The 23,416-nt window shown below is 47.2% G+C and overlaps 1 pseudogene; it reads left to right on the top strand.

Moving 5' to 3' along the window:
* The first annotated feature begins 1,521 nt into the window (after positions 1-1,521).
* The window catches only part of LOC115164049 (basic proline-rich protein-like), a 33,161-nt pseudogene continuing 11,266 nt past the window's right edge, over positions 1,522-23,416 (top strand).

The raw sequence follows: 23,416 nt of genomic DNA, 5'->3' as shown, positions 1-23,416 counted from the left end.
CCCCTTTCCACTGTGGGTCACATTAGTGGGTACGTGAGAATCTCCCCTTTCCACTGTGGGGGTGACCTTAGTGGGGTACGTGAGAATTCTCCCCTTTCCCACTGTGGGTTCCCCTTAGTGGGTACGTGAGAATCTCCCATTTTCCACTGGGGGTTACATTTAATGCAGTATGTGAGAATCTCCCCTTTCCACTGTGGGGTCAACTTAGTGGGTTATTGTGAGGAATCTCCCCTCTTCCACCGTGGGGTTCATACATTAGTGGGTACGTGAGAATCTCCCATTTCCCCTGTGGGGTGACATTAGTGCGTATGTGAGAATCTCCCCTTTCCACCGTGGGGTCACATTAGTGGGTACGTGAGAATCTCCCATTTCCACTGTGGGGTGACATTAGTGGGTACGTGAGAATCTCCCATTTCCACTGTGGGGTGACATTAGTGGGTATGTGAGAATCTCCCATTTCCACTGTGGGGTGACATTAGTGGGTATGTGAGATCTCCCCTTTCCACTGTGAGGTCACATTAGTGGGTACGTGAGAATCTCCCCTTTCCACTCTGGGGTGACATTAGTGGGTACGTGAGAATCTCCCATTTCCACTGTGGGGTCACATTAGTGGGTACATGAGAATCTCGCCTTTCCACTGTGGGGTCACATTAGTGGGTACGTGAGAATCTCCCCTTTCCACTGTGGGGTCACATTAGTTCTACGCTACAGACGTTTTCGTGAGATGACCGATTATCAGGATGTGTCCTGGTTTGACATGAGACAAACCTTCCACAGCAGATGCAGAAGGCGGCCATCGGCGGATTGAGGTGGTTTGAGGTGCAGAAGGCGGCCATCGGCGGATTGAGGTGGTTTGAGGTGCAGAAGGTGGCCATCGGCGGATTGAGGTGGTTTGAGGTGCAGAAGGCGGCCATCGGCGGATTGAGGTGGTTTGAGGTGCAGAAGGCGGCCATCGGCGGATTGAGATGGATTGAGATGCAGAAGGCGGCCATCGGCGGATTGAGGTGGATTGAGATGCGGAAGGCGGCCATCGGCGGTTGAGGTGGATTGAGATGCAGAAGGCAGCCATCGGCGGATTGAGATGGATTGAGATGCAGAAGGCGGCCATCGGCGGATTGAGGTGGATTGAGATGCAGAAGGCGGCCATCGGCAGATTGAGATGGATTGAGATGCAGAAGGCAGCCATCGGCGGAATGAGGTGGATTGAGATGCAGAAGGCGGCCAACGGCGGATTGAGATGGATTGAGATGCAGAAGGCGGCCATCGGCGGATTGAGATGGATTGAGATGCCGAAGGCGGCCATCGGCGGATTGAGGTGGATTGAGATGCAGAAGGCGGCCATCGGCAGATGCAGTGGATTGAGATGCAGCTCATGCAAAACAGATTTCTCTATCTTCAACTGACGGATTTTGAAGGGGATTTCCTTACTATGTTACTTAGATTGACGCACCGGGGCGTCAATGGACTCTAGGGGGTTTTAATCATTCGGAATTAATGCCTAAACTTAAAATCAGCCGTGGGATGCCGGCGACAGCAGTGGAGCAACCCGGGGTGCAGCTGCAGCAGGAGGAGCAACACAGGGTACAGCTGCAGCAGGAGGAGCAACACAGGGTGCAGCTGCAGCAGGAGGAGCAACCCAGGGTGCAGCTGCAGCAGGAGGAGCAACACAGGGTGCAGCTGCAGCAGGAGGAGCAACGCGGGGTGCAGCTGCAGCAGGAGGAGCAACCCGGGGTGCAGCTGCAGCAGCAGGAGCAACACAAGGTGCAGCTGCAGCAGGAGGAGCAATGCGGGGTGCAGCTGCAGCAGGAGGAGCAACACGGGGTGCAGAAGCAGCAGGAGGAGCAACCCAGGCTGTTTAAAACAACTCGGAATTTGACATTTGGAGCAACATCTAAATTTGATGTTTGGAAAAAATAAGTAGTCAATCTGGGAGATCTTGTTCATTAATTTAACAAGTCAGTTAGTTATGAACAAATTCTTATTTAAGATGACGTTCTACCCCGGCGATACTGGACCAATTGTGAGCCACCCTATAGGATTCCCCCAATCACAGCCGGTTGTGATTCAGTCTGGATTCAAACCAGGGACTGTAGTAATGCCTCTTGCACTGAGATGCAGTGTCTTAGACCACTGCTCCACTCGGGAGCCCATAGTGTGGAGAGCAGAGGAGAGGCATTAGAATGTAAAGACACACACAAACACACAGATTGAGACATTAGGGTAGTGTATGAGTGTATCCAGTTGTTAGAACAGGAGGCCACTGGCTGTTTGTTCTGAGACTAAGTGCAGACTAATGAGATCATACTAAAATGACCTGTCCTGCTCCATCCCAACAGTCAGAGAAAGACAGAACGAGAGAGAACGACAGAGACAGGCAGAGAAGGAGTGAGAGAGCAAGAGAGAGAGAGAGAGGGAGAGAGAGAGAGCGAGATAGAAGGGGGGAAGAGATAATGAAAGAGAAAAAGATAGGGTGGAGAGAATGAGAGGGTGCGAGAAAGAATTGTGAGCTCAGCCGAGAAAGAAAGAAAGAGAGAGAGAGAGATTAAGCGAGTGAGAGAGAGAAAGAGACAGAGACAGAGCAGAGTCATTACGCATCACTCCCACATCCAGATAACTCAGAAGGAGGAGAGAAAAATGGAAAAAGGAAGAAGGGAGGAGAATGCTACTATACCACTACATCTATACACACCATTATATGCTCACCCCAGATCCCTCAACACAAGTAGAGAGAGGGAAGAGGAGGAGGGCTCCATTACACAGCAGTTGGATGAGAGGGGATGAGGGGATGAGAGGGGTAGGAGAGGGGATGAGAGGGGTAGGAGGGGAATGAGAGGGTATAAGAGGGGGTAGGAGAGGAGATGAGAGAGGAAGGGGGATGAGAGGGGTAGGAGAGGGAATGAGAGGGTATAAGAGGGGGTAGGAGAGGAGATGAGAGAGGAAGGGGGATGAGAGGGGTAGGAGAGGGGATGAGAGAGGAAGGGGGATGAGAGGGGTAGGAGAGGCGATGAGAGAGGAAGGGGGATGAGAGGGGTAGGAGAGGGGATGAGAGAGGAAGGGGGATGAGAGGGGTAGGAGAGGGGATGAGAGAGGAAGGGGGATGAGAGGGGTAGGAGAGGCGATGAGAGAGGAAGGGGGATGAGAGGGGTAGGAGAGGGGATGAGAGGGGTAGGAGGGGGATGGTGGAAGGTGACATGTTAAAGAGAAGTTGAGTATATCAAGAGGAGGAGAGGAAAATAAACATGATAGGGAAGAGGAGGGAAGAGGAGGGGAGAGAGAGAGGGAGAGAGGGAGGAAGGGAGAGGAAAGAGGGGAGAGAGGGAGGAGGGGAGAGAGGGAGGAGGGGAGAGGGGAGAGTGGGAGGAGGAGGGGAGACAGGGAGAGGGGAGAGGAGGGGAGATTGGGAGGAAAAGAGAGAGAAGAGGAGGGGAGAGTGGGAGGAGGAGGGGAGATGGGAGAGGGGAGAGAGGGAGGAGGGAAGAGGGGAGAAGGGAGAGGGAAGAGGAGGGGAGAGTGGAAGGAGGAGGGGGGGAGAGTGGGAGGAGGAGGGGAGAGGGAAGAGGGAAGAGGAGGGGAGAGTGGGAGGAGGAGGGGAGAGAGGGAGGAGCATCTCTTTAATAAGATATTTATGCTACTTTACATCCTGAGGCCTTTGAATATCTTTGTATCTTTCCTTCCAATGAATGATACAGTATAGCAAAGAAATGCACAAAAACTATTTTTGTTCTGGAATATATGATTCTGGAATATTCAGTGTTGCAGTCCTCTATTCTCCAACCTAGATCTGTCCAATGTTGTAATCATTGTCAGAATGTTCCTTCAGAAAACATTCCAGGAAGAGTCAGTAAATGTTACCAAAGCTCCAGGGGAACCGTCTTTTGAACGTTGAATTATGACAAGAGGAGAATGTTCTCCACTGATGTTGTCAGAACGTTTTTGGATCGTCATGCTTGACGAGGATAAAAACATTCTGACAATATTTAGAAAACATCCTGGTAACATTTTCTATAAAGCTACCCTGTTATGTTCACAGTCAGTGTCATAATTCATTATAAAGGGTGTTATAAAGCATTATAACGAGTAGCGACCAGTGGAGGGAAGGGGGAGGGAAGGGAAGGGAGGGGGTCAGACGGCTGCAAAACTAGCCCATTGCACTGTCTGGGTGGGCATATTACAGGGCATGAGGTGGACTGGAAACACACAATGGTACTCCATGAAGAGAACTAGAATTTCAAAAAACACTTTATAGGGTCAAGACCCTACACTTTAGTGCATCACATCAACATTCAGACCTCAGATCTCACGCTCATGTGTACCAGCCTGTAGCTCCAGATTGTATGAAAAACATGGTTAAAAGGATTTAAAAGACATCTCCAGATCCCCCTCATCAATAACAGAGCATAACGCCCCCTGAAGGCCCAATGTACTGATGAAAAGCCTAAAAGCCTAAAAGCCTAAAAGCCAAAATAAGGCAGTTTCTAACATTTTCTAAACATTGCAATACATTCACAGATTTCACAACACATCGTGTGCCCTCAGGCCCCTAATCCACTACTACCATATATCTACAGTACAAAATCAAATAAAATCTTATTAGTCACATGCGCCGAATACAACAGGTGTAGACCTTAAGTGAAATGCTTACTTTCGAGCCCGCAACCAACAATGCAGTATATATTTTTTTTTTATAAATACGAATAAGAAATAAAGTAACAAGTAATTAAAGAGCAGCAGTAAAATAACAATAGCAAGACTATACACAGGGGGGTACCGGTACAGAGTCAATGTGTGGGGGTACCGTTTAGTTGAGGTAATATGTACATGTAGGTAGAGTTATTAAAGTGACTATGCACAGATGATAACAACAGAGAGTAGCTGTGGTGTAAAAGAGGGAGGGGTGGGGCAATGTAAATAGGGTGGGTAGCCATTTGATTGGATGTTCAGGAGTCTTATGGCTTGGGGGCAGAAGCTGTTTAGAACCTAGACTTGGCGGTCCGGTACCGCTTGCAGTGCGGTAGTAGAAAGAACAGTCAATGACAAGGGTGGCTGGAGTCTTTGACAATTTTTAGGGCCTTCCTCTGACACTGCCTGGTATAGAGGACCTGGATGGCAGGAAGCTTGGCCCCAGTGATGTACTGGGCCGTACGCACTACCCTCTGAGTGCCTTGCAGTCGGAGGCCAAGGAATTGCCATACCAGGCAGTGACGAAACCAGTCAGGATGCTCTCGATGGTGCAGCTGTAGAACCTTTTGAGGATCTGAGGACCCATGCCAAATCTTTTCAGTTTCTCGGGGGGGAATAGGTTTCTTGTGCCCTCTTCATGACTGTCTTGGTGTGCTTGGACCATGTTAGTTTGTTGGTGATGTGGACACCAAGGAAATAGAAGCTCTCAACTTGCTTCACTACACTTGCCAGTTGGACAGTGCATGCTCGCCGTACAAGTCCTGGTAATCCGTTTCATGCCTGCGGCCTTGCGAATGTTGACCTGTTTAAAGGTCTTACTCACATTGGCTGCGGAGGGCGTGATCACACAGTCTTCCAGAACAGCTGGTGCTCTCATGTATGTTTCAGTGTTATTTGCCTCAAAGCGAGCATAGAAGTAGTTTAGCTCATCTGGTATGCTCGTGTCACTGGGCAGCTCTCGGCTGTGCTTCCTTTTGAAGTCTGTAATGGTTTGCAAGTCCTTCCACATCCAACGAGCATCAGAGCCAGTGTAGTACGATTCGATCTTAGTCCTCTATAGATGCTTTGCCTGTTTGATGGTTCGTCGGAGGGCATAGCAGGGTTTCTTATAAGCTTCCGGGTTAGGGTACTGCTCCTTGAAAGCAGCGGCTCTAGCCTTTAGCTCAGTGCGGCTGTTGCCTGTAATACATGGCTTCAGGTTGGAGTATGTACGTATGGTCACTGTGGGGCCGATGTCATCGATACACTTATTGATGAAGCCAATGACTGATGTGGTGTACTCCTCAATGCCATTGGAGGAATCCCGGAACATATTACAGTCTGTGCTAGCGAAACAGTCCTGTAGCTTAGCATCTGCTTCATCTGACCACTTTTTAATTGATCGAGTCACTGGTGCTTCCTGCTTTTATTTTTGCTTGTAAGCAGGAATCAGGAGGATCGAATTATGGTCAGATTTCCAAATGGCGTGAGAGCTTTGTGGTCAGATTTCAGATTTCTTTGTGGTCAGATTTCAGATTTCAGCTTTTATGGTCAGATTTCCAAATGGTGTGAGAGCTTTGTTTGCATCTCTGTGTGTGGAGTAAAGGTGGTCCAGAGTTGTTTTTTCCCTCTGGTTGCACATTTAACATGCTGATGTAAATTTGGTAAGATAGATTTAAGTTTCCCTGCATTAAAGTTGCCTGCTACGTTTTTTGTATTTTTATTTTACCTTTATTTAACTCGGCAAGTTAGATAAGAATTGTTTATTTTATTTTCAATGATGGCCTAGTAACAATGGGTTAACTGCCTTGTTCAGGGGCAGAACAACAGATGTTTACCTTGTCAGCCCAGGGATTCAATCTTGCAACCTTTCGGTTAGTTTTCCAACGCTCTAACCACTAGGCTACCTGCCACCCTGTACTTGGAGCGCCACCTTTGGGTGAGAATTTTCCTGTTTGCTTATGTCGGAATACAGCTCATTCAGTGCGGTCTTAGTGCCAGCATCAGTCTGTGGTGGTATGTAATGAAAAATGCAGATGAAAACTCTCTTAAGTAGATTGTGTGGTCTACGGGGTATCATGATATACTCTACCTCAGGCGAGCAAAACCTTGAGACTTCCTTAGATATTGTGCACCAGCTGTTGTTGACAAAAATACATAGTCCGCCGCCCCTTGTCTTACCAGACGCAGCTGTTCTATCCTGCTGATACAGCGTATAACCAGCCAGCTGTATGTTGATAATGTTGTCGTTCAACCACGACTCCCTGAAGCATAAGATATTACAGTTTTGAATGTCACGTTGGTAGTTTAATCTTCCGCGTAGGTCTTCGATTTTATTTTCCAAAGATTGCATGTTTGCTAGCAGAATGGAAGGAAGTGAGGGTTTATTCGTTCGCCTATGAATTTTCAGAAGGCAGCCCGCCCTCCGGCCCATTTTTTCTCCGCCTTCTCTTCATGCAAATGACGGGGATCTGGGCCTGTTCCCGGGAACGCAGTATATCATTCACGTCGGGCTCGTCGGACTCGTTAAAGGAAAAAAAGGATTCTGCCAGTCTGTGGTGAGTAATCGCATTTCTGTTCTTTTCGGTCATAAGAGACAGTAGCTGCAACATTATGTACAAAATAAGTAAAAAAAATGACTTACAAACAACGCAAAGAAATGAACAAAAAAACACAATTGGTTTGGAACACATAAAACTTCAGCCTTGTTCTCCTGAGCCGTCTTTCTAGTCCGTCACCCCTTGTCTTACCAGACGCCGCTGTTCTATCCACAATTAATGTGTATGTGTGTCAGTAGTGCGTAGTTCATGTGTATGTGTGTGTATAGTATGTATGTTATCGTGTGTGTGTGTGTGTGTGTGTGTGTGTGTGTGTGTGTGTGTGTGTGTGTGTGTGTGTGTGTGTGTGTGTGTGTGTGTGTGTGTGTGTGTGTGTGTGTGTATGTGTGTGTGTGTATGCGTGTGTCTGTGCCTGTTTTTGTGTTGCTTCACAGTCCCCGTGAACTAGAGTTCCATGTAGTCATGGCTCTATGTAGTACTGTGCTCCTCCCACAGTCTGTCTGGACTTAGGGACTGTGAAGAGACCTCTGGTGGCCTGTCTTGTGGTGTACGAATGGGTGTCTGAGCTGTGTGCTAGTCATGTAAACAGACAGCTAGGTGCATTCAGCATGTCAATACCTCTCACAAATACAAGTAATGATGAAGTCAATCTCTCCTCTACTTTGAGCCAGGAGAGATTGACATGCATGTTATTTATGTTTGCTCTCTGTGTACTTCCAATGTCCACATAATTTATTACAGGATTCAGTTGAGCTTTAGGGTTTAGTGAATGATCTGTCCCAAATACAGTGCTTTCAGTTTTTTAAATATTTAGGACTAACTTAATCCTTGAAACTATCTGCAGCTCTTTGTTAAATGTTGCAGTCATTTCATTCGCTGTAGTAGCTGACGTGTATGGTGTTGAGTCATCCGCATACATAGACACACTGGCTTTGCTCTAGACAGCTGCCCTGGGGTATTCCTGATTCTACCTGGATTATGTTGGAGAGCCTCCATTAAAGAACATCCTCTGTGTTCTGTTAGACAGGTAACTCTTCATCCACAACATAGCAGGGGGTGTAAAGCCATAACACATATGTTTTTCCAGCAGCAGACTATGATCGATAATGTCAAAAGCTGCACTGAAGTCTAACAAAACAGCCACCACAATCTTTTTATCGTCAAATTTTCTCAGCCAATCATCACTGATTTGTGTAAGTGCTGTGCTTGTTGAATGTCTTTCCCTATAAGTGCGCTGAAAGTCTGTTGTTAATTTGCTTACTGTAAAATATCATTGCAGCTGGTCAAACACAATTTTTTTCCAAAACTTTACTAGGGATTGGTAACAGACTGATTGGTTGGTTATTTGAGCCAGTAAAGGGGGCTTTACTGTTCTTAGGTAGAGGAATGACTTTTGCTTCCCTCCATGCCTGAGGGCACACGCTTTCTAGTAGGCTTAAATTGAAAATCATTTTTTCACCTCTTCCAGACTCCCTTTACAGAATTCGAAATTAGGATTATTGTATTTCATAATTTGGTCAGATATACTTGGATGTGTACAGTAGTGTCAGCATTTGTTGCTGGCATGTCATGCCTAAATGTGCTAAACTTGCCAATGAAACAATCATTAAAGTAGTTGGCGATAACAGTCAGTTTTGTAATGAATGAGCCATCTGATTCAATGAATGATGGAGCTGAGTTTGCCTTTTTCTCCCAAACGTCATTGAAGGTGCTCCAAAGCTTTTTACTGTCATTCTTTATGTCAATTAACTTTGTTTCATAGTGTGGTTTCTTCTTCTTTTATTCGGGTTAGACACATGATTTCTCCATTTGCAGTACGTTTGCCAATCGGTTGTGCAGCCAAACTTATTTGCCATTCCTTTTTCCTCATTCCTCTCAACCATACAATTTTTCAATTCCTCATTAATCCATGGGGATTTAACAGTTTTTACAGTAATTTTCTTAATGGGTGCGTGGTTATTAGTAACTGGGATAAGCAATTTCATAAATGTGTCAAGTGCAATGTCTGATTTCTCCTCATTACACACCACAGACCAGCAAATATTCTTTACATCAACAACATAGGAATCACTACAAAACTTATTATATGACCTCTTTTACACTATATTAGGCCCAGCCTTTGGAACTTTGGTTTTCCTAGATATGGCTACTATATTGTGATCACTACATCCTATGGATCTAGATACTGCTTTCAAGCACATTTCTGCAGCATTAGTAAAGATGTGACCAATACATGTTGATGATTTCATTCCTGTGCTGTTTGTAACTACCCTGGTAGGTTGACTGATAACCTGAACCAGGTTGCAGGCACTGGTTACAGTTTGAAGTTTTTTCATGAGTGGGCAGCTTGATAAAAGCCAGTCAATATTTAAATCACCCAGAAAAATATACCTCTCTGTGGATATCACATACATTATCAAGCATTTCACACATATTATCCAGATACTAACTGTTAACACTTGGTGGTCTGTAGCAGCTTCCCACAAGAATCGTTTTTAGGTAAGACAGATGAACCTGTAGCCATATTACTTCAACAGTATTTAACAAGAGATCATATAGGGCAGTTAGAGGGACATACATTAGGTTACTTACATTGCTTCTACCAATTCCCCTGGTATAATGTACCTTAAGGACAAGGAAATCCTCCCACTCCCACGCTTTACAGGATGGTGTGGGCCTCGAACAGATGGAGTAGCCCCGCTGGATCCAGATCAGGGATGAAATCGTAGGGGGAGGAGTAGGAATAGGCACAGAGGCCGCAGACACTGTACCCCCAATGACAAAGTTGCAGGAAGATCAGGGTCTAGGACGGCCAAACTATCTGAACAGTAGTCCTGAAGACACATCTCAATACCAAAGTCTTACGACCCAACAACTGAACCCTGAAAAAAGTCCCGTAAGTCAGTTGGTGACAGTGGAGGCTGCTGAGGTGAGGACTGCTCATAATAATGGCTGGAACAGAGCGAATGGAATGGCATCAAACACATGGAAACCATATGTTTGATGTATTTGATACCATCCCACCTATTCCATTCCAGCCATTATCATGAGCCCGTCCTCCCAATTAAGCTCCCGCCAATCTCCTGTGGTTGGTTATGAGACTAACTAATACCGTACAACCCAACATACACCACTCTAATCTGTACCACCCAACATACACCAGTCTAATACCGTACAACCCAACATACACCACTCTAATCTGTACCACCCAACATACACCAGTCAAATACTGTACCACCCAACATACACCCGTCTAATCTGTACCACCCAACATACACCAGTCTAATACTGTACCACCCAGCATACACCAGTCTAATACTGTACCACCCAACATACACCAGTCTAATACCGTACCACCCAACATACACCAGTCTAATACCGTACCACCCAGCATACACCAGTCTAATACTGTACCACCCATTATACACCAGTCTAATACACTACCACCAAACATACACCAGTCTAATACCGTACCACCCAGCATACACCAGTCTAATACCGTATCACCCAACATACACCAGTCTAATACCGTACCACCCATTATACACCAGTCTAATACCCTACCACCCAGCATACACCAGTCTAATACTGCACCACCCAGCATACTCCAGTTTCAGTGCTTACCAACGACCAATTAGAGTAAACAAAATAATCACTCAATGCAATAATTATTTTTTGAAACATTGTGATAAAGAAACCAAAATGTTAAAAAAACTAAAACGCTATTGGAACCTCAAACTAGATGCTGATATCTCCCTACTGTCAGAGATATGAAGCAGAGACAGATCCTACCAAGTACAGGCTCAGCGACCACCAATTGGCAATAGAGAAAGGAGTACACAAAAAGATATAGCTTACCAAAGAGGTGTGTGGCCACTGTATGACATGGGAGGTAGAGACAGAGATACACTTCCTCGTTCACTGTGAAAAAGTCGCAAAGACCAGAGAACACTATTTTGAGAAATAAAACTCAATGATACCACATTTGAAAGATTTGTAAAATGATCACAAATGAAGAAAACTGTTAGGAGAGGGACAAACAGCAAATCTTGCTGCTAACTATATTTCATCACGTCATAGCCTGAGGTGCAGTGAGTGACGACAAGATAAATGTGTTTCATTATGTCATAGCTTGAGGGACAGTGAGTGACGACAAGATAAATGTGTTTCATCATGTCATAGCTTGAGGGACAGTGACTGACGACAAGATAAATGTGTTTCATCATGTCATAGCCTGAGGGACAGTGACTGACGACAAGATAAATGTGTTTCATCATGTCATAGCGTGAGGGACAGTGAGTGACCATAAGATAAATATGTTTCATCATGTCATAGCGTGAGGGACAGTGATTGACCATAAGATAAATGTGTTTCATCATGACATAGCGTGAGGGACAGTGACTGACTACAAGATAAATGTGTTTCATCATGTCATAGCGTGAGGGACAGTGAGTGACCATAAGATAAATATGTTTCATCATGACATAGTTACGTTACTTCTTAAAATTGTATTTAGTTATTTTTTAACACACAAACACTTCATTACCTACGCATAATAGTGATACATAATAGTGATACATAATAGTGATGCATAATAGTGTGACGTCCTGACCAGTAAAAGAGGTTATTTGTTATTGTAGTTTGGTCAGGACGTGGCAGGGGTGTGTTTGTTTTGTGTTGTCGGGGTTTTTGGGTTGTGTTCTGTTTTGTATTTCTATGTTCTATTTTCTAGTTTTTCTATTTCTATGTCTAGTTTATTGTTTTGACCTTCAATTGGAGGCAGCTGTTCCTCGTTGCCTCTAATTGAAGGTCATATTTAGTAGGGGTGTTTTTCATGGGGTTTTTGTGGGTAGTTGTTCATTGTAAAGCCTAGTAGCCTTACAGGACTGTTTCGTCATTGTTTTTGTATACGTGTTTATTTTTGTTTTCCTTCTTCAATAAAAAAGAAGATGAGTATACATATTCCCACTGCGTTTTGGTCCAATTCCTACGACACCCGTGACAGAACTACCCACCACCAACGGACCAAGCAGCGGAGGAAGGAGCAGCAGCAGAGTAATGAGGAGTTTTGGACTTGGGAGCAGATACTAGCGGGAGAAGGACCATGGAGGAAGGCTGGAGAGGACAGAGAACGATATGTTGGGACACGGCTAGCAAGAAAGCCTGAGAGGCACCCACAATAAAAAAAAAATTTGGGGGGGGCACATGGGTAGTTTGGCTGGGCCAAGGGTGAGCCCTAAGCCAACTCCCCGTGCTTATTATGGGGAGCGTGTGGAGTGGAGAGCACCGGTTTATGCGGAAGTGTGCACGATCTCGCCCATGCGCACGCATAGTCCGGTGCGAGCGATCCCAGCCCCTTGCAAGTGCCGTGCTAGAGTGGGCATCCAGCCTGGAAGCAGGATGCCTACGCAGCACATCTGGCCACCAGTGCGCCTCCTAGGCCCAGGCTACCCTACGCCTGCTCTACGCACGGCAGCCATCAGGCCTCTGCACAGCCCAGTTCACCCTGTGCCAGCACTCCGCTCGTGCAGGGCTACTATTACCATCCAGCCAGGACGGGTTGTGCAGGAGGTGCGCTCCAGACCTCCAGTGCCTACTCATGGCCCGGTGTATCCAGTTCCTGCTCCTCCCACTAGCCCTGAGGTGCGTGTCTCTAGTCTGGTGCCTCCAAAGCCAGAACCACGCACCAGGCCTCCAGTGCGTCAGCCCAGTCTAGTACGTCCTGTTCCCGCTCCTCGCACTAGCCTTGGGGTGCGTGTCTCCAGTCTGGTACCTCCAGTACCAGCCCCACGCACCAGGCCTCCAGTGCGTCAGCCCAGTCCAGCTTGTCCTGCTCCTGCTCCTCGCACTAGCCCTGTGGTGCGTGTCCCTAGTCTGGCGCCTCCTAAGCCAGCCCCATGCTTCAGGCCTTCAGTGCGCAGTCCCCGTCCAGAGCTTCCGGCAACAGTGCCCTGTCCAGAGTGTCCGGCAACAGTGCCCCGTCCAGAGTGTCCGGCAACAGTGCCCCGACAGAGACGGCCTACAGTCCGGAACCGACAGAGACAGCCTACAATCCAGAACCAACAGAGTCACCCTCCAGTCCGGAGCTCCCAGAGTCGCCCTCCAGTCCGAGGTCTCCAGCGATGCGCATCAGCCTGAGGTCTCCAGCGACGCGCATCAATCCGAGGTCTCCAGCGATGCACCATAGCCCAGAGACTTCGGGATGGGTAAAATATAATAAGCAGTTAGCGGGGGTGGAAAGGTTAGGTTGGGGAATAAGGCCGGAGCCTGAGCCAACTCCGTAGTAGGAGGTTGGGGAGGGGGGGTGTAGCACAAGTACCGTCGGTGACAGTGGCCACCCTCCCTTCCCTCCCTTTAGCTAGGTTTATTTTTTTTGGGGGGTTTATTTTCGTTTGACCACTGACCCATTACGGATGCAGGCAATGAGGCAGTGATTGCTGAGATCTTGGTTGAAAACAGCAGAGGTGTATTTAGAGGGCAAGTTGGTTAGGATGATATCTATGAGGGTACCCGTGTTTACGGCTTTGGGGTGGTACCTGGTAGGTTCATTGATAATTTGTGTGAGATTATGGGCATCAAGCTTAGATTGTAGGATGGCTGGGGTGTTAAGCATGTCCCAGTTTAGGTCACCTAGCAGCACGAGCTCTGAAGATAGATGGGGGCAATCAGTTCACATATGGTGTCCAGAGCACAGCTGGGGGCAGAGGGTGGTCTATAGCAGGCGGCAACAGTGAGAGACTTGTTTTAGAGAGATGGATTTTTAAAAGTAGAAGTTCAAATTGTTTGGGTACAGACCTGGATAGTAAGACAGATCTCTGCAGGCTATCTCTGCAGTAGATTGCAACACCGCCCCCTTTGGACGTTCTATCTTGTCTGAAAATGTTGTAGTTAGGGATGAAGATTTCAGAGTTTTTGGTAGACTTCCTAAGCCAGGATTCAGACATGGCTAGGACATCCGGGTTGGCAGAGTGTGCCAAAGCAGTGAATAAAATAAACTTAGGGAGAAGGCTTCTAATGTTAACATGCATGAAACCAAGGCTATTACGGTTACAGAAGTCATCAAAAGAGAGCGCCTGGGGAATAGGAGTGGAGCTAGGCACTGCAGGGCCTGGATTCACCTCTACATCACCAGAAGAACAGAGGGGGAGTAGGATAAGGGTACTGCTAAAAGCTATGAGAATTGGTCGTCTATGACGTCCAAAATAGAGAGTAAAAGGAGCAGGTTTCTGGGGGCGATAAAATAGCTTCAAGGTATAATGTACAGACAAAGGTATGGTAGGATGTGAATACAGTGGAGGTAAACCTAGGCATTTAGTGATGATGAGAGAGATATTGTCTCTAGAAACATCATTGAAAACAGAAGATGTCATAGCATGTGTGGGTGGTGGAACTGAAAGGTTGGATAAGGTATAATGAGCAGGGCTAGAGGCTCTACAGTGAAATAAGCCAATAAACACTAACCAGAACAGCAATGGACAAGGCATATTGACATTAAGGAGAGGCATGTTTAGCCGAGTGATCATAAGGGTCCCGTGAGATTCAGACAGCTAGCCGGGCCATAGGTAGCAGCTAGCTGGTAGAAGATGGAGGGAGGTCTGTTTTTAGTTTCCGTCTGTATATTAGTGGGGTTCCGTGTGGTAGGGGGGACCAGTTCAATTGGCAAAATAGTTATAGTTATAGTGGCCCAAGAAAATTGTCCGATAGACCTATTCAGATAGCAGCCGATAAGACAGCTAACGATTAGCGGGCCGCTGATGGGCGTTCAAGTTACGTCGCGACGGAGGGGCCAGTTGGATAACTCCCTCGGGCAGATAACGTTGGTAGTCCAGTCGTGAAGGCCCGATGGGGCTCCGCATCGGCAGTAAAACGGGCCCGGATAAGTGATTGTAGCCCAGGAGTGGTTTATGGATCTCTTCAGCTGGCTAGCTCCGGAATAATTGATGTTAGCTTCGGGACCGACGTTAGCCAATAGTCACTCGGGTAGCAGCTATCTAGCTGCAAGATCCAGGTGTAAATGTCCAGAGCTTGCGGTAGAAATCCGGGGATATGGAGAGAAAATAGGTCCGGTATGCTCTGGTCTGAGTCGCGCTGTACAAAACTGGTGATAGCTTTTTGAGCTAAGGGATAGCTGATGACTGCCAACCGTGGCTAGCTGAACTCCAACGTTAGCCAGTGAACTGGCCAACCTCTGGGTAACCGCTGGCTAGCTTCTGTTGTGGATTTCAGATTTGAGGTAAATAATACTTATTTTTTTTAATTGGTGAGGTGGGTTGCAGGAGTGTGTTTTGAGGTTGAGTTTTTAGAAAAAAATATATAAAAAGATATGCGAAGAAAAGATGTAAATATATATATATACACATGGGACACGACAAGACGAAAGGACAAAGACGTCTGACTGCTACGCCATCTTGGATCAGATGATGCATAATAGTGATACATAATAGTGATACATAATAGTGATGCATAATAGTGATACTCAGTCCGCGGTGGTGGGTTTGGGTGTGGGAGCTGACATTAAATGTAGTTGATAAAGTAAGAGAGAGGGGAGAGTTGGGTAGAGAAAAGGAGAGAGAGTTGGGTAGAGAAAAGGAGAGAAAGGAGAGTTGGGAAGAGAAAAGGAGAGAGAGAGTGGGGTAGAGAAAATGAGAGAGAGGAGAGTTTGGTAGAGAAAATGAGAGAGAGGGGAGTTGGGTAGAGAAAAGGAGAGAGAGAGAGTTGGGTAGAGAAAATGAGAGAGGAGAGTTTGGTAGAGAAAAGGAGAGAGAGGAGAGTTTGGTAGAGAAAAGGAGAGAGGGAAGAGAAAGAGAGAGAGAGGGAGTTGGGTAGAGAAAATGAGAGAGAGGGAGTTGGGTAGAGAAAAGGAGAGAGAGAGGAGTGTTGGGTAGAGAAAAGGAGAGAGAGAGGAGTGTTGGGTAGAGAAAAGGAGAGAGAGGGGAGAGTTGGGTAGAGAAAGGGAGAGAGAGGGGAGAGTTGGGTAGAGAAAGGGAGAGACAGGGGAGAGTTGGGTAGAGAAAATAAGAGAGAGGGGAGAGTTGGATAGAGAAAAGGAGAGAGAGAGAGAGAGAGAGAGAGAGAGAGAGTTGGGTAGAGAAAATGAAAGAGAGGGGAGAGTTGGGTAGAGAAAAGGAGACGACGACGACATGGGCTTAGTGTTTTCTTTTTACGCTAATTTGCATCCTGACAGAATGTTGCACCTGTTTCACACATTCCACCTGTATCGGCAACATTCTAGACTCCTAGCTGCTGCTGTAAGTGATTAGTATAATTAGACCGTCCTACTGCAGGTAATGTAGAGATGTGATCAAAGACAATATGGAGACTTTCTCTCTGTCCAGAATATCTCCTGACCTGTGACCTCATTTTACTGTAGCCATGGCAACACGCTGTGTTATCAGGTAACTAAAGTTAATTGGTGGATTATCATGCAGTGGAAGTGCTTACAGAACAGACTTGAACTGTTATGTTATGTTAGATATTTAGCTAGCTTTTACCAGGTATTATAAAAGAGAAATGTAGCAATTTAGGTGATAATCCAATTAGTGTATATGTTGAACAATATATTCCTAATAATGTAAACATCTGTCGGATTATACAGATGTATTTTATGTATTTGCATTGTTCTCAGAAAACAATGACTGTTTGCCTTGTGCTTATTTACTGGCTAGGGCTGCAGAGTGAGAGAGTGGTATTATATCCTGGCTAGGGCTGCAGAGTGAGAGAGTGGTATTATATCCTGGCTAGGGCTGCAGAGTGAGAGAGTGGTATTATATCCTGGCTAGGGCTGCAGAGTGAGAGAGTGGTATTATATCCTGGCTAGGGCTGCAGAGTGAGAGAGTGTTATTATATCCTGGCTAGGGCTGCAGAGTGAGAGAGTGGTATTATATCCTGGCTAGGGCTGCAGAGTGAGAGAGTGGTATTATATCCTGGCTAGGGCTGCAGAGTGAGAGAGTGGTATTATATCCTGGCTAGGGCTGCAGAGTGAGAGAGTGGTATTATATCCTGGCTAGGGCTGCAGAGTGAGAGAGTGGTATTATATCCTGGCTAGGGCTGCAGAGTGAGAGAGTGGTATTATATCCTGGCTAGGGCTGCAGAGTGAGAGAGTGGTATTATATCCTGGCTAGGGCTGCAGAGTGAGAGAGTGGTATTATATCCTGGCTAGGGCTGCAGAGTGAGAGAGTGGTATTATATCCTGGCTAGGGCTGCAGAGTGAGAGAGTGGTATTATATCCTGGCTAGGGCTACAGAGTGAGAGAGTGGTATTTTATCCTGGCTAGGGCTGCAGAGTGAGAGAGTGGTATTATATCCTGGCTAGGGCTGCAGAGTGAGAGAGTGGTATTATATCCTGGCTAGGGCTACAGAGTGAGAGAGTGGTATTTTATCCTGGCTAGGGCTGCAGAGTGAGAGAGTGGTATTATATCCTGGCTAGGGCTGCAGAGTGAGAGAGTGGTATTATATCCTGGCTAGGGCTGCAGAGTGAGAGAGTGGTATTATATCCTGGCTAGGGCTGCAGAGTGAGAGAGTGGTATTATATCCTGGCTAGGGCTACAGAGTGAGAGAGTGGTATTTTATCCTGGCTAGGGCTGCAGAGTGAGAGAGTGGTATTATATCCTGGCTAGGGCTGCAGAGTGAGAGAGTGGTATTATATCCTGGCTAGGGCTGCAGAGTGAGAGAGTGGTATTATATCCTGGCTAGGGCTGCAGAGTGAGAGAGTGGTATTCTATCCTGGCTAGGGCTGCAGAGTGAGAGAGTGGTATTATATCCTGGCTAGGGCTGCAGAGTGAGAGAGTGGTATTATATCCTGGCTAGGGCTGCAGAGTGAGAGAGTGGTATTATATCCTGGCTAGGGCTGCAGAGTGAGAGAGTGGTATTATATCCTGGCTAGGGCTGCAGAGTGAGAGAGTGGTATTATATCCTGGCTAGGGCTGCAGAGTGAGAGAGTGGTATTATATCCTGGCTAGGGCTGCAGAGTGAGAAAGTGGTATTTTGTCCTGGCTAGGGTTGCAGAGTGAGAAAGTGGTATTTTGTCCTGGCTAGGGTTGCAGAGTGAGAAAGTGGTATTTTTTCCTGGCTAGGGCTGCAGAGTGAGAGAGTGGTATTTTTTCCTGGCTAGGGCTGCAGAGTGAGAGAGTGGTATTATATCCTGGCTAGGGCTGCAGAGTGAGAGAGTGGTATTATATCCTGGCTAGGGCTGCAGAGTGAGAGAGTGGTATTATATCCTGGCTAGGGCTGCAGAGTGAGAGAGTGGTATTATATCCTGGCTAGGGCTGCAGAGTGAGAGAGTGGTATTATATCCTGGCTAGGGCTACAGAGTGAGAGAGTGGTATTATATCCTGGCTAGGGCTGCAGAGTGAGAGAGTGGTATTATATCCTGGCTAGGGCTGCAGAGTGAGAAAGTGGTATTATATCCTGGCTAGGGCTGCAGAGTGAGAGAGTGGTATTATATCCTGGCTAGGGCTGCAGAGTGAGAGAGTGGTATTATATCCTGGCTAGGGCTGCAGAATGAGAGAGTGGTATTATATCCTGGCTAGGGCTGCAGAGTGAGAGAGTGGTATTATATCCTGGCTAGGGCTGCAGAGTGAGAGAGTGGTATTATATCCTGGCTAGGGCTGCAGAGTGAGAGAGTGGTATTATATCCTGGCTAGGGCTGCAGAGTGAGAGAGTGGTATTATATCCTGGCTAGGGCTGCAGAGTGAGAGAGTGGTATTATATCCTGGCTAGGGCTGCAGAGTGAGAGAGTGGTATTATATCCTGGCTAGGGCTACAGAGTGAGAGAGTGGTATTTTATCCTGGCTAGGGCTGCAGAGTGAGAGAGTGGTATTATATCCTGGCTAGGGCTGCAGAGTGAGAGAGTGGTATTATATCCTGGCTAGGGCTGCAGAGTGAGAGAGTGGTATTATATCCTGGCTAGGGCTACAGAGTGAGAGAGTGGTATTTTATCCTGGCTAGGGCTGCAGAGTGAGAGAGTGGTATTATATCCTGGCTAGGGCTGCAGAGTGAGAGAGTGGTGTTATATCCTGGCTAGGGCTGCAGAGTGAGAGAGTGGTATTATATCCTGGCTAGGGCTGCAGAGTGAGAGAGTGGTATTATATCCTGGCTAGGGCTGCAGAGTGAGAGAGTGGTATTATATCCTGGCTAGGGCTGCAGAGTGAGAGAGTGGTATTATATCCTGGCTAGGGCTGCAGAGTGAGAGAGTGGTATTATATCCTGGCTAGGGTTGCAGAGTGAGAGAGTGGTATTATATCCTGGCTAGGGCTGCAGAGTGAGAGAGTGGTATTATATCCTGGCTAGGGCTGCAGAGTGAGAGAGTGGTATTATATCCTGGCTAGGGCTGCAGAGTGAGAGAGTGGTATTATATCCTGGCTAGGGCTGCAGAGTGAGAGAGTGGTATTATATCCTGGCTAGGGCTGCAGAGTGAGAGAGTGGTATTATATCCTGGCTAGGGCTGCAGAGTGAGAGAGTGGTATTATATCCTGGCTAGGGCTGCAGAGTGAGAGAGTGGTATTATATACTGGCTAGGGCTGCAGAGTGAGAGAGTGATATTATATCCTGGCTAGGGCTACAGAGTGAGAGAGTGGTATTTTATCCTGGCTAGGGCTGCAGAGTGAGAGAGTGGTATTATATCCTGGCTAGGGCTGCAGAGTGAGAGAGTGGTATTATATCCTGGCTAGGGCTACAGAGTGAGAGAGTGGTATTTTATCCTGGCTAGGGCTGCAGAGTGAGAGAGTGGTATTATATCCTGGCTAGGGTTGCAGAGTGAGAGAGTGGTATTATATCCTGGCTAGGGCTGCAGAGTGAGAGAGTGGTATTATATCCTGGCTAGGGCTGCAGAGTGAGAGAGTGGTATTATATCCTGGCTAGGGCTGCAGAGTGAGAGAGTGGTATTTTATCCTGGCTAGGGCTGCAGAGTGAGAGAGTGGTATTATATCCTGGCTAGGGCTGCAGAGTGAGAGAGTGGTATTATATCCTGGCTAGGGCTGCAGAGTGAGAGAGTGGTATTATATCCTGGCTAGGGCTGCAGAGTGAGAGAGTGGTATTATATCCTGGCTAGGGCTGCAGAGTGAGAGAGTGGTATTCTATCCTGGCTAGGGCTGCAGAGTGAGAGAGTGGTATTATATCCTGACTAGGGCTGCAGAGTGAGAGAGTGGTATTATATCCTGGCTAGGGCTGCAGAGTGAGAGAGTGGTATTATATCCTGGCTAGGGCTGCAGAGTGAGAGAGTGGTATTATATCCTGGCTAGGGCTGCAGAGTGAGAGAGTGGTATTATATCCTGGCTAGGGCTGCAGAGTGAGAAAGTGGTATTTTGTCCTGGCTAGGGTTGCAGAGTGAGAAAGTGGTATTTTGTCCTGGCTAGGGTTGCAGAGTGAGAAAGTGGTATTTTTTCCTGGCTAGGGCTGCAGAGTGAGAGAGTGGTATTTTTTCCTGGCTAGGGCTGCAGAGTGAGAGAGTGGTATTATATCCTGGCTAGGGCTGCAGAGTGAGAGAGTGGTATTATATCCTGGCTAGGGCTGCAGAGTGAGAGAGTGGTATTATATCCTGGCTAGGGCTGCAGAGTGAGAGAGTGGTATTATATCCTGGCTAGGGCTGCAGAGTGAGAGAGTGGTATTATATCCTGGCTAGGGCTACAGAGTGAGAGAGTGGTATTATATACTGGCTAGGGCTGCAGAGTGAGAGAGTGGTATTATATCCTGGCTAGGGGTGCAGAGTGAGAAAGTGGTATTTTGTCCTGGCTAGGGTTGCAGAGTGAGAAAGTGGTATTTTTTCCTGGCTAGGGCTGCAGAGTGAGAGAGTGGTATTTTTTCCTGGCTAGGGCTGCAGAGTGAGAGAGTGGTATTATATCCTGGCTAGGGCTGCAGAGTGAGAGAGTGGTATTATATCCTGGCTAGGGCTGCAGAGTGAGAGAGTGGTATTATATCCTGGCTAGGGCTACAGAGTGAGAGAGTGGTATTATATCCTGGCTAGGGCTGCAGAGTGAGAGAGTGGTATTATATCCTGGCTAGGGCTGCAGAGTGAGAAAGTGGTATTTTGTCCTGGCTAGGGCTGCAGAGTGAGAGAGTGGTATTATTTCCTGGCTAGGGCTGCAGAGTGAGAGAGTGGTATTTTTTCCTGGCTAGGGTTGCAGAGTGAGGGAGTGGTATTTTTTCCTGGCTAGGGCTGCAGAGTGAGAGAGTGGTATTATATCCTGGCTAGGGCTGCAGAGTGAGAGAGTGGTATTATATCCTGGCTAGGGCTGCAGAGTGAGAGAGTGGTATTATATCCTGGCTAGGGCTGCAGAGTGAGAGAGTGGTATTATATCCTGGCTAGGGCTGCAGAGTGAGAGAGTGGTATTTTATCCTGGCTAGGGCTGCAGAGTGAGAGAGTGGTATTATATCCTGGCTAGGGCTGCAGAGTGAGAGAGTGGTATTATATCCTGGCTAGGGCTGCAGAGTGAGAGAGTGGTATTATATCCTGGCTAGGGCTGCAGAGTGAGAGAGTGGTATTATATCCTGGCTAGGGCTGCAGAGTGAGAGTGGTATTATATCCTGGCTAGGGCTGCAGAGTGAGAGAGTGGTATTATATCCTGGCTAGGGCTGCAGAGTGAGAGAGTGGTATTATATCCTGGCTAGGGCTGCAGAGTGAGAGAGTGGTATTATATCCTGGCTAGGGCTGCAGAGTGAGAGAGTGGTATTATATCCTGGCTAGGGCTGCAGAGTGAGAGAGTGGTATTATATCCTGGCTAGGGCTGCAGAGTGAGAGAGTGGTATTATATCCTGGCTAGGGCTACAGAGTGAGAGAGTGGTATTTTATCCTGGCTAGGGCTGCAGAGTGAGAGAGTGGTATTATATCCTGGCTAGGGCTGCAGAGTGAGAGAGTGGTATTATATCCTGGCTAGGGCTGCAGAGTGAGAGAGTGGTATTATATCCTGGCTAGGGCTACAGAGTGAGAGAGTGGTATTTTATCCTGGCTAGGGCTGCAGAGTGAGAGAGTGGTATTATATCCTGGCTAGGGCTGCAGAGTGAGAGAGTGGTATTATATCCTGGCTAGGGCTGCAGAGTGAGAGAGTGGTATTATATCCTGGCTAGGGCTGCAGAGTGAGAGAGTGGTATTATATCCTGGCTAGGGCTGCAGAGTGAGAGAGTGGTATTATATCCTGGCTAGGGCTGCAGAGTGAGAGAGTGGTATTATATCCTGGCTAGGGCTGCAGAGTGAGAGAGTGGTATTATATCCTGGCTAGGGCTGCAGAGTGAGAAAGTGGTATTTTGTCCTGGCTAGGGTTGCAGAGTGAGAAAGTGGTATTTTGTCCTGGCTAGGGTTGCAGAGTGAGAAAGTGGTATTTTTTCCTGGCTAGGGCTGCAGAGTGAGAGAGTGGTATTTTTTCCTGGCTAGGGCTGCAGAGTGAGAGAGTGGTATTATATCCTGGCTAGGGCTGCAGAGTGAGAGAGTGGTATTATATCCTGGCTAGGGCTGCAGAGTGAGAGAGTGGTATTATATCCTGGCTAGGGCTACAGAGTGAGAGAGTGGTATTATATCCTGGCTAGGGCTGCAGAGTGAGAGAGTGGTATTATATCCTGGCTAGGGCTGCAGAGTGAGAAAGTGGTATTTTTTCCTGGCTAGGGCTGCAGAGTGAGAGAGTGGTATTATATCCTGGCTAGGGCTGCAGAGTGAGAGAGTGGTATTTTTTCCTGGCTAGGGTTGCAGAGTGAGGGAGTGGTATTTTTTCCTGGCTAGGGCTGCAGAGTGAGAGAGTGGTATTATATCCTGGCTAGGGCTGCAGAGTGAGAGAGTGGTATTATATCCTGGCTAGGGCTGCAGAGTGAGAGAGTGGTATTATATCCTGGCTAGGGCTGCAGAGTGAGAGAGTGGTATTATATCCTGGCTAGGGCTACAGAGTGAGAGAGTGGTATTTTATCCTGGCTAGGGCTGCAGAGTGAGAGAGTGGTATTATATCCTGGCTAGGGCTGCAGAGTGAGAGAGTGGTATTATATCCTGGCTAGGGCTGCAGAGTGAGAGAGTGGTATTATATCCTGGCTAGGGCTGCAGAGTGAGAGAGTGGTATTATATCCTGGCTAGGGCTGCAGAGTGAGAGAGTGGTATTATATCCTGGCTAGGGCTGCAGAGTGAGAGAGTGGTGTTATATCCTGGCTAGGGCTGCAGAGTGAGAGAGTGGTATTATATCCTGGCTAGGGCTGCAGAGTGAGAAAGTGGTATTTTGTCCTGGCTAG

This window comes from Salmo trutta, chromosome 3, assembly GCF_901001165.1.
Source record: "Salmo trutta chromosome 3, fSalTru1.1, whole genome shotgun sequence".
Classification (NCBI taxonomy): Eukaryota; Metazoa; Chordata; class Actinopteri; order Salmoniformes; family Salmonidae; genus Salmo; species Salmo trutta.
The sequence above is the reverse complement of the archived record's forward strand: the minus strand, read 5'-3'. Positions and strand labels throughout refer to the sequence as shown.